At 35.4% G+C, this 21649-nt stretch overlaps 1 protein-coding gene and 1 pseudogene across 1 annotated transcript in view; both read left to right on the forward strand.

Annotated features, from left to right (window-relative positions):
- LOC137401473 (disks large homolog 1-like) overlaps positions 1-21649 on the forward strand; it is a 234559-nt gene that overhangs the window by 204257 nt on the left and 8653 nt on the right. The window contains exons 18-23 of the transcript XR_010979338.1: positions 11134-11181; positions 12235-12336; positions 14021-14181; positions 15645-15766; positions 16066-16157; positions 21066-21514. The gene's annotated coding sequence lies outside the window, so the exon portion shown is untranslated. The remainder of the gene's footprint in view (positions 1-11133; positions 11182-12234; positions 12337-14020; positions 14182-15644; positions 15767-16065; positions 16158-21065; positions 21515-21649) is intronic.
- Positions 1354-4452, forward strand: LOC137401881 (general transcription factor II-I repeat domain-containing protein 2-like; annotated as a pseudogene).

The raw sequence follows: 21649 nt of genomic DNA on the forward strand, positions 1-21649 counted from the left end.
CGGAAGACCACAATAAGTGTCATGGTTGGTTGGAACAATAAACAGTTAGATAAGACTACTCATCCATGCAATCAGTCTACACTGTCAAAATTCAGAGGGATGGTTACAGTAAGTCATGGATGATTGTGATGCAAATGAAGAATTCTATGATATTAACTATAATTTCCCAGTTTATTTTGAGTAATAAAATTGTGATGAGCGTGTGCTTGATAGATATGATACTACTATAAATATTTTACGAGTTTTTAAAATCATACAAATTTTTATAATTTTAGCCCGAATAATGGTGAAATACTGTTTTTTTTCTGTTTGATGACATTTGCTGTGGGTTGCCCGACTTTTGTACCAGTGTTTTTCAAAATAGAATTGCATTATGAGCACATTTAGATATAATTAATAAAAGTTTAAAAACTTCAGATCGTTGGACAAGTCGCAAAGGGTTACTGCCATACATTGACAAGAACAGAGTTCAAAGAATTAATTCTAGCTGTAAAGTTTTGTATAGCCTACTTATAAGACATTTGTAGACATATGCTGCACATAAACTCTCTCACTCTTTGAAACATTTATCTGACAAAGAAATGATTTCATCTGTTTGTATGGTCATTTCAGCAATAAAACACACATCTGTGGTGGTCAAACCAGTTTCCGGCAAAACAGCTAAAGCTGTTTTGCCGACCTCGCATTTTATTGTTGCTGACCTCGTTATTGTCACATTTCTTTCGGGTGGCCCATACTTTCATCGGACTGGAGTATGGTTCCAAGTCTGGTGGGACCAATAGAAGAGTAACGACTAAATAAATATCTTTGTTTTGCCCTATATATATATATATATATTTTACCTGCACTCACCCTAGTCTGTCTGGTTTTTCTAGCCATTAAATAAACTGATATTTTCTTACAAACTTTATGTAACAACTTTATACACTTTTGTATATATCAAGTATTTTTAACAAAGCGCTAGAAAGAAGGCAAAAGGTATTTATTTTATTTCTTTTGTCTTTTGCTTACAAACTAGTGATTATTAAACTGTGCTTAGCCTTGAATTTTTTCACATGTATCAATTGCTTGATTGATGTAATTTGTCAAAAGAATGCCTGTGTAATGTCTGGACTTGATCACTTATTACAACCAATTTTTCATTACATAATATTTATGTTTTTATTTAATACTTAGCATAGTAACTTTATGTTTTTAGACTTCCCGATGTTGGTGTTTGTCAATGTAATAAAGAAACGTCCAGTAACTGCATTATCATCAGTAAAGTTATACGGCAAAAGTTCTAGCAATTTTAAAAGTTCAAACAAAATTGCTATTACTAGCTACTATAAGTTAGCCTCTATACCCCTCACGATGCCGAAAAGAAAAGTTGATTCGGAAAACAGAGCCTTTAATAACCGATGGGAAACTGAGTATATGTTTAGTGACATAGCCGGTAAACCCGTGTGTCTCATTTGTAGAGCTAATGTGGCTGTAACTAAAGAATTCAATATAAGACGACACTTTGAGACAAAACACAAGGATGACCTGAAAGACCTAGATTCAGAGCAGAAGAAACAGACAGCAGAAGAGTTAAAGAAGAATCTGGCATTCCAGCAGACGTTTTTTACCCGTGCAAAATCACAAAGTGAAGGTGCTGTTAAAGCAAGTTTTATCGTGGCAGAGGAGATTGCCAAATCAGCTTGGCCATTTAAGCCTGGTTTCCATATGACAGCGCAAGGCGCGCAACACGGCGCACGACGTCGTGCGTAGGCCAGCTGTGATATGGAAACGTCAGCGCTCGACGATCGCGCGACGTGCGTACGCTGATCGCAAGGATCCGACAGAATGGATTCTTGCGATGGGTGCATGCAATAATGTATCCCACAATACACCGTTAGACCTTTTCAACCTATCCCACAATTCAAAGAGAGGGCTGTGGCTCCGAAGAAATCGGTCTCCCGTACGAAAGAGTAAGCCTGGTGTTCATATGACAGCACAATTTCGCAACGGAGGGCTGTTTTTTCCGAAGAAATATGTCTCTCATACGTAAAAGTAAGGAAAATATCCACCCAGTCCAATGCAAGCATGGGCGCTTACGCGCGATATGGAAACACTGCATCGCGGCCCAAGAAATGCATTGCGCACGATCACTGGTCCGCGCACGATCATTGCGCTGTTATATGGGAACCAGGCTTTACGGAGGGAAAATTTTTGAAAAGATGCATGATTAGGTGTTCGACGTGTTATGTCCAGACAAAAAGCAGATGCTAGCAAATATAAGTCTGAGTAGAAATACGGTTACTGATCGAGTTTGTGAGGGGGCCACTGATCTAAGAGCACAATTGCGTGAAAGAAGCAAAAACTTTATTGCCTACGTTTTTGCTGTGGATGAAAGTACTGATATGACTGATACTGCGCAACTGGTTATCTTCATCCGTGGAGTGGACTCCAATTTACACCTAACGGAGGAAGTAATGGATATGAAATCAATGCACAGGACAACGACTGGAAAAGACATTTTTGAAAATGTGTGTCAGAGTGTAACTGACATGAAATTGCCCTGGGACAAACTTATTGGACTTACAACTGATGGAGCGCTGGCTATGTGCAGGACAAAAAGGGGATTAGTGGGAAAGATGTGAGTGAAGATGCAGGAGGAGAACTGTACTGGTTAATTAACAGCATATCACTGCATCATACACCAGGAAGCACTATGTGGCAAAGCCCTGAAGATGGACTATGTAATAAGCACTGTAACGCAAACCGTAAACTTTATTTGAGCCAAAGGGTTAAATCGCTGGCAGTTTCGGTCCTTTATGCATGAGATAGATTCAGAGTTCGTCGACATTCCGTATCATACAGAGGTGCATTGGCTAAGTCGGGGAAAAGTTCTCAACAGGGTTTTTGAGCCCAGCAATGAAATCTGTCAGTTTATGGACAGTAAAGGAAAGGACTCCGCCATTTTGTAGGATGAAAAGTGGAAGCGTGAGTGTGCGTTTCTGGCTGACAGAACAGGTGATCTTAACACCTTAAACCATAACTGTCACGAACAACTTTTATCGTATTTACTAGGTAAATCAGACACTCTGATTCCGATTTTGTACTTGAAATAAAGATTAGTCCACTAACTTTCAGAGTAATGAAGGCTTTTTATAGCGTTTTAATATCGGTCTTAAAAACAACACGATCGGCATAGCAAGCTCCGCCCATAAATACGTGACGTAACCTAGCTTTTTAAGAGCAGAAGTTACGTAGGGATGTTTAGACCGATTTAGAATAATGGAGATGGGTGTTTTAAAATCCATTAATATCTAAATTCAGCCTTAAAAATAATATCAGTCTTTTCTGAAAGGAAGATAAATAAGCTATTTAGCATTGCATATTTAAAAAAGCGCGATAACATTGCTAGTTTTTGATAAAACCGCGCTTTTTGAGCTCATTTTTCTTGGCGTTCAGCCCATTAAACGTCATGTAACAAGCTACGAGCAATTTTAAATAGTTTATATACCTTTCATGAAAAACTGAAATTATTTTACAGGCTGGATTTAGATAATAATGGGGTTTAAGACACCCATCTCTATTATTCTAAATCGGACAAAACATTTCTAACTTCCGTTTCTGAAAAAGCTAGGTTTCGTCACATATTTATGGGCGGAGCTTGTAATGCCGATTGTGTTGTTTTCGAAACGGATATTGAAACGCTTTAAAAAAGCCTAAAAGACTTTGAAGGTTAGTGGACTAATCTTTATTTTGAGTACAAAATCATAATTAGCGTGTCTGATTTACCTAGTAAATACGATAAAAGTTGTTCGTGACAGTTATAGTTTAAATTTGCAGCTCCGAGGGCGTGACCACATGATTACTGACATGTATGACACAGTGGAGGCGTTTTAAATGAAGCTGCTTTTATGGGAGACACAAATGCAACAGTGCAACTTGTCTCACTTTCCTTGTTGTCAAGTAATGTTGAAGCAAGTCAGCACAAATGTGTTTCCCAAAGCAGACTTTGCCGACAAACTTAGCACACTACACGTTGAGTTTGCACGACGTTTTAGTGACTTTGAAGCACAAAAAAAGCGTTTTGAATTGTTTCGCAACCCATTTGCCGTCGATTTTGAAACTGCACCTGCGCAGATTCAGATGGAACTGATTGAGCTTCAATGTAATGGGACCCTGAAAGCAAAGTACGACACTGCAGGACTTGCAAAGTTCATTAAGTCCATCCCTACATCAATGCCTCAGCTTCGTCTCCATGCGGCTCAAACCTTGTGCATGTTTGGGAGCACATATCTGTGTGAGAAGTTCTTCTCAGTGATGAAGATCAACAAAACAGCACACAGAAGTCGTCTCACTGATGAGCACCTGCTGTCCATCCTGAGAATTTCCACAATACAGGACTTTAAACCAAATATAAATGAACTTGTTGCCAAAAAAAAATGCCAAGTATCCCGCTGCGGTCAGAGCATATAATCAGATCAGAGAAATAAGAGCAAAAAAACTGAATTATGTAAATTTTTATTGCTAATAAGCACACAATTTATGTACATTTCCAGGTTTTATAGCATGTTCATATTTTTAACTTGTATAATTTTGGCAGGAGATATTTTTAAGGAGAACAAAATCTTTTGAGGTATTTAAGTTTTTTTTATATACATTGATATAGGAGCAAAAGAGTTTGCATGTTACATTCAACATAATATTTTTATATACATTGATATAGGAGCAAAGGAATTTGCATGTTACATTCAACATAATATTTTTATATACATTGATATAGGAGCAAAGGAATTTGCCTGTTACATTCAACATAATATTTGTATATACATTAATATAGGAGCAAAGGAATTTGCATGTTACATTTAACATAATATTTTTACGAAAAGAAAAAAATTAAATAGAAATAATTTAATGTTTAAGTCTGTTTCAGAATAATATTCCTTTCTGTTTTTATTCATACGTATGTTCTAAAATTATTTAGTTTTAGTGTGTTAAATAAATGTTTATCCTGTTCGGCCCGCAACCTAGATTGTGTTTTGAATTTTGGCCCCTTGCACAATTGAGTTTGACATCCCTGGCTTACTAGCTCAAGCAAAAATAACAATATGCTTGTATACTTAGCCCAATTTGTTATGGCCTTACTAGGTTCAATGAGTATAAATCTATTAGGCGTGCAGCGGTAGCTCTTGCTGTCAGGGGGCTGGATAAACTCTCTTCTCAGGGCTTTATGATTTCCTTGCTTGCCACCTCTTTGGGTGAATCATATCTGCTATGTATTTCCTCGGCAAGCTGTTTGCTGCCGGCTCCTTAGCTATCTTGGGCTTCTGTTAGTCTTCTCCTGTCTTGGCTCCTTTCTTGTGCCTCCCCTCTGCTGCCTGGCTTGCTGCCAGTTCCTCGCTGCTCTCTCATCGATTTTTTCCTATCTTTTATACTTGTCCTTGAGTCATTGTCAAAGGTCATTGGTTGGTTGTGTTTTGCTTGTGGTTTTTGCATCATTTCTTGCATAATTTCTGTTTCAGATTCTCTGTGGTGAGCTAAAATTCTTTACGGTTCTTGGAATCCCATGACGACACGCAAAAAATATTTTAAGTCCAGCAATAAATTGTACAAAACTGGCGATAACTCAAAAACTAATAGAAGTAGCATCGTGAAATTACATTAAATTTGCAGTAATCCTCATTCTAAGACGCTACTAGTTAGCTAATTTATATAAAGCAAGAAACATGTTATCATTTTATGCCATTCTTTTCACAGCCATTGCATCAATATTTTTGCATACCCTACAGGATGAATTTATTCGCGGAGTTAGATTTCACGAAAATTGCCGTTTCATGCATATTCGCGGATTAATTTATTCGCAGCTGAAAACTGTCACTCTCTATGAAGAGTTAATTCTATTACATCTACCAATAGAGTTAACCCTACGTATGCGCGCATTGCGTGTTTCGTTTTCTATTTAGCTTACAACTAAGAGTGGATCGTGCTAAGCTATAAATTTTTTGCTGCGTTCAGAGGTTTTTACAATTATTAATAGATTTGGAGGCCTTTGATGAACCAACCATTTGTGGTAAGTAATGAGTTTTTTCAAAACCATTTACTAAATTAGTTGAATTTTACTTTGGTTCTTCGGTAAAACGCAATATTTATTTTTTCCATCCCTACCGCTTCCTTATTTGTTTTAGTGTGAGAAAAAGATTTTTCATCATACACGCAAGCACAATGACTGCAAGAGTGGTATATGTCATTCTTAGAAGATCACCAATCATTCAGGGAGGTCTGGAAATTGAGGTAGAAGTGACCGCAGCTACTTACGAGGAGAACATATCTGTTTTAAAAAAAGGAACGAAAACGCCTTTACGAGCACAAATCTTTAGCCAACCGGCAGAACTTTGCAATAGTAAGCCAAGAGGAGAGTTCTGATGATAACTTCCTTACCAGCCATGTAGTAGTGAGAGAGTCGCCTTTAACATCTACCCAAGACAGTGACAGCGATATAGAGCTGCTATTACTAAAAATAACTAGTCAGAGAGCACCATTACACGCTAGTATTCACTTATCAAGAGTATCAGTTTAATTTTATTGCTCCAGACAACCGCCATATAGACTAAACTGTTTATATTTACTCCATTCATCGTTTGTAAAATTATATTTATATTTGAAATATTTTATTTGTACACGCAAGTTTGTAATAAATTATAATATATCTATACATGAAATAAAATATATAATTTAATCATGTTTGCTGCAGCGATATCAAGGAGTTGTTGTCGATGAAGCGGTTTAGGTTGACTGGTACCTTCCCTGCCAATATTACTGCCTTGATGAATATTACTACTTGTCTCTAGTTTTCGTAATCGGAGTAAGTTGTTTCATTCTCAATCTGCAGTAAACACGAAAAAGAAAAAATATTAATAAGTGTTAAGAAAGTACAAAAACAATAGCTGAAGTATTTAATGAAAGCGATCAGTTTTTAAACAAAAGAATTAACTAATGCAGTTAATTATGGAAAAACGTATCTGCACTGCAAATCAAATACATACCATAATGTCCAGATCAGAATCATGATTGTCCTCAACTTCGGTATTAGAGATTGATGGAGTTGATTTCAATGTAAAAAGACTGGGAGAGATTTTTTGCGATGACGAAGCCATGCCGAATAACTTGGGAAAACCTTGAATAATTTTGTAAAGTTTGATGCAATGGTAATAAAACTCGAAGCCCGGCAATGATTTTAAAAAAGTTTTGGAACTCGGCTAAGTTTAGTACTTCTGCCTAGCGGCTATTTTTGCAGTGACGCCATTCCGCATATCTTGTGACAGCCTTGAATAAGTTTTTAAAGAATTGTGATGCATTGGCAATGGCGTTAGCTCAAAGCCCAGGCAATGATTTTAAAAATGTTTTGGAACTCAACTACTTATAGTATTTATATTAAAAACTAGCCTAGCAGCTAGTTTTTAAGTTGATGCAGTAGTTATTCTTCCTTGTGATTAAAAATAGAACTAATTATTCACGGAATTTAATAATTCGCGGAGTTGACTGTTCGCGAAATCGCGAATTTTTATAACCCACGAATATTTTCATCCTATAGGGTAAACTACAACATCTTAGTTAATGCTTATTAGATTATGCTATGATGATGCGATGTTGATGATTTATGGTGTTGATGGTTTATTAGATTATGCTACGATGATATGATGTTAATGTTAGATTATGCTATATTTTTCTACTGCTATACAGTACAACATTTTCTAGAGCAAAATGATGCTATAAGCTATATCTAAATATACTAAATAAAGTGTTGCAAATAATTGTCTTGCTGATGACTGGTTGCTGATCTGGTGTATGCTGGCTGGTTCTTCGCTCCAACAAGTCATAAATCTAGCTGGCTCCTGTAATATCGGTGATATACCTCTCCTTGTGCTTGACACTTTGTAGAGTTGTTTGCTTCACTGAATAGCCATGAGTAATTGTTGTAGCCAGTTAGTCTCTTTCAGATTAGGTGGTATTGGTCAATAATAATCATGATTTAGTAGCAATTTTGTGCTGCTTTTCATTCATAAGCTTTTCGTTATAATGATCAGACAACTCCCAATCCAACTGATGTCCCATATATTCACATTGCATCAGCTGTGATGGTTGGACAACTCCATGCTTGATATTTCTAGCAGCATAGCAATTGCCTTAGATTTTCATGCTTGCTTGTTGATGTATCGCAGTGCTTAGTGCAATGTTTTGCAGCAGTTGTGGTGTTCCGTGATCCCACAATTTATTATTTCTTTTGACTTATTGGTCATCTATCCTTAGAAACCCTGACAAAACTATAAAAATGTTTAAATGTAAATATGAAATATTTAGCAAGTTATAGCTAAATTAGGTCTGTATTAAATTTTATACAATTAATTCACTCAAATCACAAAAGTGATGAACTTTGTACAAAGGTTAATAGTGCCGCACCTCTCACAGAGTGTTCAACCAAACCGAAGTGAGGGAGCATATACTCATGCTACAGACAGTACTGTTTCATCTATTGAAGCCTCATCAGTGCAGCTCAGAGCTTAGGCAACTACCAGGAAACTACCAGGAACACAAATCCCATTACCAATCAGAGTTGACTATATTGTAGATATATAGTGAGAGTATATATATACTAGCTGTGCTACCCGGTGTTGCCCGGGTAATAAAACAGTATTTGTACAGAAAATTGACTTTTATTTAACATATAACAACATTTATTTTATTTAATATATAACAACATTTGCCATCCTAACTTTCAAACTGCATATTATGAGAAGTGTTTTGTGCAGTTGAAATAAATTAAAAGAAAAATAGAAACAACTGTAAAAGTTGGCAAACTTTTTCAAACAACTGTAACTTTCAAACTTTATATCATGAAGAAAATGTTTTATGCAGGTCAAATAAATTTTGAAAAAATAAAACAACTATAAAAGGGTTTAGATGTACATGTAAATGTGAAATAATTAGCAAGTCATAGCTAAATTAAGTTTGTTTTGCTACGAGTACAATAAAATATGATTCTGTTATGATACAATTAATACGAGCTGAGAAAACAGAATAAAAACCCTGAATATGTTGAATTACTAATAATAACTCTTGCATGGTCGTGTGTGTGTGGATAAAAAAATGTTACTGTCCCACCAGAAACACCCATCAAACTTTGAATACAACTATACTGATACCTCTTGATACTGGTACAAGTATGAAAATGAAATATCTTACTGTCTTTGTCTGACCGAATGGTGAAAGAATGTCGAGGCTTTTCCTACGGAAATACTATAAGTGTTCGCGTGAAAAAGCTTTCCTTGACCTTAGATATATATGTAGCAATTGAACCTTACAAAAAACCGAAAATAGAAGTTTAAGAAAACACGATAAAGTATCGTGTTTCATAGAAGTTTTAGAACTCATAGCTTTTGAATATGACAATACTGGTGCCTCTCAATACTGGTACAAATTCAAAAAATGAGATATCGTTCTTTATTTGTCTGACCAAATGAAGAGATAATGTCAAAGTTCTTCCTACGCAGATAATACAATTTTTCACGTGAAAATAATTGGCATTGACCGCAATATAGCATCTGAGTTTTACAAAAAACCATAAAAAGAAGCTCAATAAAATTTATCATAACGGATAATGCTGAACTCGCCATGGCAAACAACATACGTATATCTTTTAATAACGTATATAATCAGGACACGAATCACAAAATTTTAAGTTTGAGATCATTTATTGTCGATATCATGGAGCGGAACCAATTAGCTCTAAGAAACAAACGACAAAGAGGCATTGTGTTGCTTATACTTAGGTCCCAAAATATTTCTTAACAGAGGCGTAGTAACACAGGGACCAATGCTAGAATAATAGCTATAGCTAGACAATCACATTCACAAATACGCGAATACACAAATACACACACAAACTTTGAGAAACATATACAGATATATACAGTATATATCTGTATATGTTTCATCTGTTATCATCAAAAGATTCACCATGTCTCACTCTGTTGTGTTGTGGGTGCAAAATATGTGGAAATGAGATAACAAGCTCTTAAAAGCTCAAAAATGAACAGTTAAAAAACGGCCGTAGGTTGGAATCCCTTTATTTTGGTGACTTACTCAACATGACGTGGTTATTGTTTTGACACGTGATGTTATCACATGAAATAAAAAGCTCAATATAAAACGTCTCGTAGCGCTAGTTTATGATAAACACTTCGGGTTTTACTGGAAAGCCCTTATACTTTACAGTGTCATTTTAGCTTAGTCTAAGTATCTAGTCGTAATCTTATCATGTGACCCATATTTCTGGCCATATGGGGCAAACAATTTCTGCAGCATTTTTCGACTATCACAGGTGACCAACAGGCTCCTCATGTTCATCAGAGGATGATATGCAACCCCTGAGCTAAGGTTAAAAAATTAAACTATATTTTAGGCTAGGTTTTGAAATATCAGTGTTCAGTGACAGCATTACGATGATAATGAAATAGACGCGTAGAAACAATAGACATGGTTTTATTAAATGCGTGAAATATATTTGTGAAAATATTTCAACGAATGAAATTGTATGAAAGTGTAAACAGAAGCACATCATGTTCAACTACGTCACATTTGAGCCATTTTGAGAGGGATTCCAACCTACAGCGTTTTCTTGATGGCTGCGATTAACTGTTCGTTTTTGAGCTTTTAAGAGCTGGTAATCACATTTCCATATATTTTGCACCTACAACACAGCAGAGTAAGACATGGTGAATCTTTTGATGATAACAGATGAAACATATACAGATATATACTCTACAACACAACAGAGTAGGAACCTAAACCTTCGATGCTCAATGAATTAGTCGCGAATATCCTTATTATGGTCTTCATTTATATTGTTTTAGATCTGACCATTTCTCTAACCGTTACGTTTATGAACAAATTTTATTTACATGAAACTGATTTTGATAGTTTTGTCCAAAACCTAAGTTGGTGCTACAATAAAAGATACAAGTTAAACACTAACATTCAGGACCTTGAGAATTTCAAAACTTATTTAAACAAAGTGAACTTTTAAGCGAATACACATGCTAAATGCGTTGCCATTTACCATCAGCTGGCATCAACATCAGCTATTGTTATGCTTGGCAGGAAGCGAGGAGCCGATACTTTCATATGAAACAGTGGTTGAGGAGGACTGTAAGTTGAGATTTCTGCCTTTATGAAAGTTTAAAAGTTGTCTGCCCTTTCTGATATTTAGATATGTAAATCAATATGCTGCCGTCCCTCCTATACCTATCATTCTATATCTATGGTTCTATATCTATGGTTCTATGTCTATAGTTCTATACCAATGGTTCTATATTTATGGTTCTATATTTATGGTTCTATATTTAAGGTTCTATATTTATGGTTCTATATTTATCATGGTTTTATATCTATGGTTCTATATCTATGGTTCTATATCTATGGTTCTATATCTATGGTTCTATATCTATGGTTCTATGTCTATGGTTTTATATCTGTGGTTCTATATCTATGGTTCTATATCTATGGTTCTATACTATTCTAATTCTATATATATATGGTTTTTCCTGAGTTACCTTCTAAAATGTAGATCGTTACCAAAAAATTTATATTAGGAGCTTTTTGTTCATTTTTTGTGTACTTTTCAAGTCTGGTTTTTCTATAAGCTTTTTATGATTTTTTTATTTTTTCAACCAAATGGGTGTTATAAACATTGTCACAATTGTATCAACCCAAAATCTATCATTCGCTGCAGGCACTATGTCACTTCATGCGTATCTTTTACGCACTTAGATTCTCCCAAGTCTTAAAATTTACAATAATCAAGACATACCGGTGTACAGTTATTCAAAGTCATAGTAAATCTGACAAGCTATTATTTAGGAATGGTAACTACATATTTGCACAGTAGAGATATGTGTTTTATCACAAATTCATATTGTAACAGGAGTGACTGATGTAAATAGCACATTATTTGATGATGTAATGGCTCTGTGATCATGGCTTGACTTTATAATACTGAAGTGTCATACAACTATTTGATGATGTCAAAACAGTTTATGCTGATGTCATAGCTTTTTATGATGATGTCATAGCATTGTTTGACGATGTCATTGTACGTTTGTTAAGTTTATAGTGCCACATTTGATGATGTTATAGTAACTCATAACACCATAACACTACGACAATTAAAGCATAAGCTGAAGTGAGTTCTTTACATTATAGTAAACTACACACGTCCCATCATAGTACACGGTCATCTGAAAGATAAGGTGAACGATGATGTTATTAGCGAATCTCCTGAAAGGTTCGGTAGTTGTGTTCCCCGTAAGTATGATTTATTAGTCGATGTTTATCATATACATTTGATAATTCTATATATGCTTTGAATCATTCTATAAGAGACATTCTGCAAAATTATGGGTTGTGTTCACTTTCATGGTTATTTTTTGAAGAGGGCTGTGAAGCAGGTACTTTTGTAATTGGACCCTGTTAGTTTATTCAGTAAAATTAGCGTAAAGTTTGAGGGTTTCTCTATAAATAATCAAAGGGAAACCTAATCGGATTATATCACCTTGTTTTTATTTTTTCAAACGGCTTTCTTGCACCATTTATTGACTTTCAAATTAAGAAAAAAAAATTGTGTTGTATGTATATTTACAAATTTTTCTAAACAAAATCAATGAAAATTATTCATTTTTATTAATGTTTTCAATTCAAAAGATTGTGTTATTCTAAAGTTAAGTCATGTGCCAAAGCGTGTAGCCACTACAGAGGTTATCTCAATATTTAACCCTTTGTACAAAAAGTGCCTAACATGGTTAAAGGTTGACTACTTGCAACAAACTTCACATTACAGTTATTTGGTATCAAAAGATTCACCACGTCTTACTCTGCTGTGTTGTAGGTGCAAAATATGTGGAAATGTGATTACAAGCTCCTAAAAGCTCAAAAACGAACAGTTTATCGCTGCCATCACAAAACCGCCATAGTTTAAAATCTCTTTCCAAAACGGCTCAAATGGGACATAGTTGTACAAGATGGTTTCTGTTTACACTTTCATGCCAACTCATTGATCGAAATATTTTCACAAATATACTTCACGCATTCAATAAAATCATGTCTATTGTTTTTAGGCGTCTATTTTATCGTCATTGTAATGCTGTCACTTTCAGCACTGATATCTTATAACTTACCATAAAAATTCGTTTAATTTTTTAACCTTAGCTCGAAGGAGTACATATCATTGTCTGATAATCATGACGAGCCTGTTGGTCACCTGTGGTAATCGAAAAGTGCTGCAGAAATTATTTGCGAAGTATTGGGTCATATGATCAGATTACGGCTAGACGATTAGACTAAGTCGAAACAATACTGTAAAGTAGCGAGCATCTATATTTGATACGGGGTCTTCGGTAAAATCCGAAGTGTTTGTCATAAGCTAGTGCTACGAGAAGTTTTATATTGAGCCTTTTATTGGCCTTTCAATTCACGTGAGAGCATCACGTGACAAAACAATAACCAAATGTAATGACAACGTCAGAGAAATAAACTGATTCCAATATACAGCGGCTTTTGAGCGTTTTTGATCTTTTAAGAGCTTTTAATCACATTTCCACATATTTTGCACCTACAACACAGCAGAGTAAGACATGGTGAATCTTTTGATGCCAAATAGCTGTAATGTGAATTTTGTTGCAAGTCAACCTTTAACTAAAATACAGCAGCGCGATGACAATTTCATCTTCAAAGTTAACTCCTTGTTTGTGACAGTATTAATATTAATGTTTTATTATTGTATAGCAGCATTGGGGCAACACTCAACAATGTTGAAAACTTCATCGATTTGGTGAGTCTCTGGAAAAAGTAGTTAGAATTTTTTCTTTTCACTCTAAACGTGGCCCACTAGAAAGATATAATCGTTGTAGTAATTTTGTGTAGTCACAAAATTTTGCTATACAAGGAAGTCATTCTTGACACCGTTACAGGGACAGCTCTTTTTATGTCGCAGATACAACGAGGGAACGAAGAGAAAATGAGATTGACAAGCGTGACTATCACTTCGTGGCGTCACGAGAAGAAATGGAAAACGACATTTCGCTTCACAAATTTGTAGAAGCCGGACAATATAATGGAAATCTATATGGAACAAGCGTATCATCTGTAAGAGAGGTGAGTGGTTATTTTAGCATGAACTTGACATGCTCGATGATATTCTATGGTTCAAGAGTCCAAAGTTATGCCACAGCAACCTTGTGTTTCGATGTCAATGATCTCACCTACCACGTGATTTCCTTAGAATGATTTTGGCCAATTTATTTTACCTGGTTCATCAGAAGGAGCAGGTTTATAGTTACCAGCATTCCTTTTTAAAGAATCGTCTGCTCATGTCATTTAGAAATATCTTTTTATGGCAGAATTTGCGGTTTTAACTGTCAACCGCTAAGTCGAGAGTCAAGTCTTAGGCCAAGAGCTAAAACACTAGTGATTACTTAGCAGTTTTTTTTTTGTAGCTTTTATTACTGTTCATCAGTGTGATGACACATAATTTTGCTCGGCTGCCAGGAAAGATGAATTATTTTTACTTTTGATGAGGGCGACTATGAGACAATACAAGAGCTGTTTAATATATGTTTGTTTATCAGATAAAAATAAAACAATAAAATGTGATGGAAACAAATTGCTGGTAACATCCATTTTTCTTTTATTACCCCTTTGGCTGGGTTAAAGCCGCGCAAAGACACCCGAAGGTATTGTAATTTATTCTTTAAAGTTCAATAAAATCGATATTTTATTAACACGCATAGCTCCAACTTAAATTTATTTCAATTAAAAAATATTTTGTATATAAACATTCATTTACTTATGTACTACTACAAAACGCTACAAATATGTACAGTTGTCCCTGTATGAAATGCTTGAAGGCATTCCTTTTGGTGGAGTCCAACGCTACATCGTAACCGTGCGAGCTACCATAACGATCACTTTTCTCTGTATACTCAAAAGTTCTAAAAGTTTACATCACTTCTATCATCTGAATTATCTTTATTCTGATCAGACAAAAAATCACTAACGATTGCAGGATCAAATAAATTTGTATTTTATCGTTTTGAACATCGAGCCGATGTTTACTGGTTTTTCCAACTTCCATTTTTTCCAAGGAGGCGCGAATTCTTTAGCTTTTAGCACAAGGCAGAGTTTCTCAGATAATCGTTTCATATTGTAATTTATTGACTAATATCTTGTTGATGATATTTAAATCTTACTAGTGTTCATATCCTTTGTTTAACGTTACTAGGTGACAGCTTTATAAACGTCTACCGAAAGCAACATAAAAGTCGATAAATGACATTTTTTCGCTTCCCCAGTCAAAGGGTTAATTGTAATTATGCCTTCCATCATAGATTACAATCAGAGTAATAGAACAAAGTTGGAGCTGATTTATAGTTCTTGCTTAGCTTGAGGGCATTCTTTTTATCGCTACCATGGTACAAGCTCTCCAAATCGATGCATAAAAGCATACAAAATAAACTCTGCTACATGGTTCAGCTCCTTATGGCAGGTGTCACAGGTGGCATGTGTCACATGATATCTTGTGTGTCGACATGTTTATATTATAGTGTATTCTGTCACAGGTGGCAGAGAGTGGCAAGCACTGCATACTAGATGTCAGTGCGAATGCTATTAAACGTCTGCAAGTTGCCAATCTCTTTCCCATAGCTATATTCATTCGGCCTAAAGACGTCGATCAAATCAGGTAAATTTTAAATCTAGATTATAATTATTTCATATTAGAACAATTCTGTGCTCTTACAATGTGTATGTGTGGTGCGTTATTATTATAGATGATTCTAGTTTTTACAGAAGGTTTATTCGGCGAGGTGAATGGTTTTATGGCGTTTTTTTTATCTTTGCATTGTGTCTTTTAAAACATAGGTGAATCTGTTTTTCAAATTATTACCACCATGTTATTGCGAGTGCAAACCAATTAATGATAGTCAATTGCGGGTTGGGTCTGTATTGGTCAATTCAAATTCTCATCATTCCCTGTTGCAGGGAGGTTAACAAGAGACTGACAGAGGCACAAGTCAATTAAGAGTATCAAAAGATGCTGAAGATGGAAGCAGATTTTAGTGAATATTTTACAGGTAAATTTCTGCTCTTTGTTTTCATATGTATGCATAATTATAGCCTGGTGTACATGTATATAAGAGCGCATCTCTATGTCAATTGTGGTTGAAGACAGTTGGTGTAGATGTTTAGTGGCTTTTTGTTATTAGTCAAGTTTTAAGAACCTTCATAGTTTGCTAGATGGTTGTCCTCCGTCACATTGCACCCAATGATCATTGCACTATATGACCTTGAGGTCATGTAGTGCAATGTCCTTGAGGTCATTAAAAATACACCATCTGTTTGCAGTAGGGTTTGCCTAAAGACTGATTCACACTGTATCGAGGTATGTCGGTATTACTCCCACAATACATCAGTGACCATATATGATAACATTGCTCACATTATCACAAACCCATCTGTGTTTACATCTTCAAATAGTCCACAATATACTGTTCTCATTACACGATGTGGTCGCTGAAACAATAAAATACCAGTCCAGCAGCAACTATCATGAAGAGAATTATAGATCATCAACCTGTGACAGCCAATCACAATCGCCAAAGTGGTACACATGGTACAGACTGTCATGAATGCTCGGCAAAATATTGGGAAAGTTTAACAGCTGCACTGTTACCTGACATCTGTGTTGTCTCAGCGATGTCATTGGTTTACGGTGCGCATACTCAATGAATAGTTGTCGAGAGGACAACCATGACATTTAGCGATACAATGTGGACCCGCTTTTAGTGTTGATTGAGCTTAGATGACAAGATAGTTAAGGGTACAAATTTAAACTGTCAAAGGAACAAACTGCCAAATTTTGATAAACTCACTTTGAACAAAATTGGTGGTCAGCCCCAAACCAGCTCGATATAATTTACTCATTTGTTCCATAATGAGTCAGGATAACTGCTGTAATACTTTGTGTGAACAGAATTTGCTGCAAAATTTTATATACAGTGAAATTTCTAAAAGTAACAAAGGTTAGACAACTCTGTAATGGCAATTTATTTACCCCGTGATTAAACTCATGGCATATCACTAGGGCGATGGGTAAGCGTTTCTGTTCTATTTATTTGTACAGCAGACGCTCCTACCATGTAAATAATTCATTCCAGGAACGTTTACATTATACGGAATTTATGTTATACGAATAGTAAAATACATGTAAATTGCCTAATCTATTCCAAGATTTTCCCAAACTCACCCTTTTGGTCATACAGAAAGAAAAACTAGACTTCACCTTTTTAGTTAGTTGGCCGTATCGTAATTGTAATATTATTAGTTTGCATCAACTGCTTGTCACAAATGATTGCGGCAATTTTACATTAAGTTGATGGAAAACGCACATATTCAACATCCATTATCAACCTTTTTTTTCAGACAGCAAGTCTTTTCTAAAAAGTAAAACTAATGACAAATATTTTATGTCTACAATAAAGCAAAACAAAAACATATTTAATTCTAAAGAGAGCGGTGTATTCATCATCTATCTGTATCCAGAGGTCAAAGTTAAGATAAAAGGTAACTTTTGACGATACTCCCAACTCGTGACATTCAGATTGTTAGACCGACAATGTAACACCTGCACCAATCGATCGCCTTTTATGCAAAGTATTTATTAACAATTGCGTAGCAGCTACCCTATTCTCTGTTTTGGCAACTAATCTGACCATCTATCATGACGAACTCGAATGGCATGGAAGTTGTATGTATAATAGATATACCGTACTTTTCGGACTATTAGCCGCTACTTTTTTCTGATGATTTGCGCCATGCGGCTTATATAATGATGCGGCTATTGTGTGGCCTTTTCTTTGACCGCTAGGGCGCATTAACCAGAATCTCCAGAAAGCCTAACGGTACTGTTCCGTTAGGCATTAGGTTAAAAAGTGTCGGTTAGAACGAAACAGTGCCTTTAGGCATTGTTTCGTTTTAAACAGGAAAGTTGCTGCCGCATAAAAAATTACTGTCCTGAGTTCTTTGGCCAATACAAAGGTGCGACATATGTATTGTTTTATTATCGTTGTTTGGAAAATAAAGTAGATGCCGCTTATATAGGGGTGCGGTTTATAGTCCGAAAAGTACAGTAACACTAAGCATATATCATTTTTTCTCAGAAGTGCGGCAAGATGTGCTACCATTCAAATCGAATTTAAGAAGTTGCTCCTAGTTGGCAATTTACATTATATGGAATTTTTTACGTAGTACGTAGCAAAAACTTTGCATCATTTTTTTATGTTATCTGGAATTTACGTTATAGGAGGTACGTTATAGGAGCATCTACTGCACATACGAACTTGCGTCATCAATTGCATCGTCGTTCAAGGAAATGAACGATTAATATTATTTTTGAACTGTAATGATGGCCATTATCATCAGCGTTCACTAGTTTGCACTTAAATTATGTTATCTTCTGAGTATTTTCAGGTGCTTTGAAGTTTAAACACTCCGTTTTTTTTAATCCGGTACCCAGTGCTTAATTTCCAGTTCCTTTTCTATAGCAAGAATTGATCATTTGTCTAACATTTTTAAGCGCGTAAATTTATACAAATAAATAGATCAGACACGCTTACTCGTAGCCCAAGTAACACATATCTGATGAGTTTAATAGCGGAGTAGTTAATCCGCTGCTAAAGGAGTTGTCTAATCTTTGTTGCTGTTTTAGAAGCTTACAGAACTTAGCAATTTTATGGAAATGTTTGTTCACACAAAGTATTACAGCCGTTAAGATATGGAACAAGGCTTGTTTCTGTCAATGTACCAAAATGCATTCTGACTAAGTTATAGCAAGCAAGAGGTTTGGGTATAACAGCATGCATTGAAGACTAAAAGGCGGCCATGAAGTAACATTGTGGTCCAAAATGTATTATATGTTCACAATTACCATCTGTATCTCCGAAAATGGATGGCTTTAGCGAACACATTCATATCAAAGATATTTACTACAAACTTTTAGTAATAGTAGACAACAGATATAAGACATGTAAATTATGGCTGGGTCACTAGCATGCTGTAAAGATTGTCAATGTTTTAGTTTTTACCTGATCTGGAATCCCTCCCTCTTGTTATGACTTCAGTTACCATAGTTACCAATAGAAAAAATATTTGGTATTTTTTGAAGTTCAGTAGGCCTTTTATACAAATTGTCACACATTCACACGAAATGAAGCGAATTCATGCCAAAAAACAGTACTGACCATGTTAGATAAAATGGCGGCATATTCGGCCAATCGAAATAGAAAGACTTAGGTCCATGTCAAAAAGTTGAAATGGTGCTCAAAATTTTACTTGATGAAAATGGTTAATAGGGTAGTTGAAGCTTCCAAAAATTTCACCGACAATTTTTTTAGCAAATTCTTTAAATAAAAAAATAAGCTTTTTGTAATTTTTTAGTTTTATTCGTCTAGGTAAGCTTCTATAAATGAAACTGAGAGATTTGAAAGGTCACCAAAGGTCACATTTGGAATTTGAAATTAGTTGAATCATTACTATAATAACAGATAGCAACCAATATAAATTTGCAATACAATAATACATTGTTAATGATGTAATCGAGTCATTAGTACGATTTTGTGGACTCTTTTCTACTGATCACTTGCTATTTTGGGTTCATAATGATCAAAGAAGGTCAAAGTCGCGGGTAAATAAAGGTTGTATTCAATTAATGGGTGGCACCGTATTTTTCAACCTTTTCTTACAGTGGCGTTCTATTAGAAGTGACGTTCAAATAAAGGTAGCGTTTAAATGAAGGTTTTTGGTAAATAGGCCAAAGAGTAATATACAGTCAAACATGGATAACTCGAACTTCACGGGACCGAGCGAAAGTGTTCAAATTATCAGAGCATTCAAGTTATCAGAGCACTGTCACAAGTCCATGTATTTACTTATTTATTAGTAGAGACATGTACATATACAAACTATAATATAAATCGAAAGCACAAATGGCTTGTTTCAAATTAAATGCTTCTAATGTAAAGTTTAAAACGTTTTTTATCAAAAAGTATGGTGATTTTTCTATCACTTGAGATTAGTTTGTTGTTTGAGGTGATGTTATGCCAGGACGTTTTTTAGATTGACATTGGCAAAACTTGATCGTTGTTGAAATGCTCAAAAGAGAAGACATCTTTTTCTTTTGAGCGTTTTACCCATGATCAATTTTGCCGATTTTTCTTGAAGTTTATGCAAAGATTAACTCACTTTTAACTATGAGGTCAACAGAACACTATTTTCTCATGAAAACCTCAATAAATAATATTCACAGACAAACTTTACCTTGCTTTCGAAGGGCTATCGCTAAGCGGATGTTTGGTATAAATCAAATTTCACCAAACCTTTAGAAAAGTCGTTGACAAAAATATTTTGTTGATGGTGGTAATAACGACGCTTATGAATTACGAAAAGTTGAGGTTCACCTCTATGGCTTGGAATAAAGCGATTTTCTAAAGCGATAACAACCGTCTCGGTAGCCGTTGGGGCAAAAAACAGTTCGAGTTAACAGTGTTGAGTTCGAGTTATCTATAGCAATTTATCATTATGTGGGAACGGACCAAAGAAACCGTTCGAATTAACCATTTGTTCGAGCTATCCGTGGGCTAGTTATCCATGTTTGACTGTACTATATATTACTATCTGATCGATGTAAATTGTAAAGGATTAAATGATTAGGCTTATATGATGAAAGTCGGTTCACGGAATCTTCACTAAATGCTGTTAGCAATAAATATGTGCAATGGAAAGAATAACTCTTTAGCTTTGGAGGTTCACACACCAAATTAAGATAGAGTGAGAAAGAATAATTTAGTAAATTCTACTCAATGAATAACTGATAGCTTTTTACAAGGTCTTTTTACATAACTATACAACTGAGTGGTACTTGCAAAATTTGCTCTCTGATTTTACGAAGTTTGTATGCTCACTCATATTTGTTTCTTTTGCCACAGCCGTTGTTGAGGGAGACACTATCAAGGATGTATATGCCCGGTGTACTGAGGTCATTGCCGAACAGTCTGGTCCAAAGGTTTGGGTTCCTGCCAAAGATCCAGCGTAACGAAAGAGATGTTCAGATTTTCTCTTTTCAAAGCGAAAAATGCAATCTTTGTTAGTGCTGGCCATTTACATGTATTTGGTGCAAACAATGACTAACCAATCAGCTTGCCGCTGACAAATAGCCAATCAAGCCTCTCGGTATAAACTATGACATGACATAATAGGAATTTATGGCTAGACATTAGGTGCCCACCTTTAGAATTCTGGCCTGTGAATGCATAAGTTTGTATCGATTGTTAGTAGCATTTATTTACTAGCCATATTCCACCAAAGATTGAGCGTCAGCATTTCACTTTGTATTCACTTTGGTGGCAAATTAGCTATTTTAGTTCACCTGTTAGTAGTATGTAGAGAGTAGATCTACACAAAAAAGTGACGGATCCAGCGGGGGGATAGAAAAAGGGGGTTGCGAATTAAATTGGCTAGGGGTGTAGATTGAATTGCGTGGAGTTGAATGAGATGTTGGGGTTTGGGGGGA

Source organism: Watersipora subatra, chromosome 8 (assembly GCF_963576615.1).
Source record: "Watersipora subatra chromosome 8, tzWatSuba1.1, whole genome shotgun sequence".
NCBI lineage: Eukaryota > Metazoa > Bryozoa > Gymnolaemata > Cheilostomatida > Watersiporidae > Watersipora > Watersipora subatra.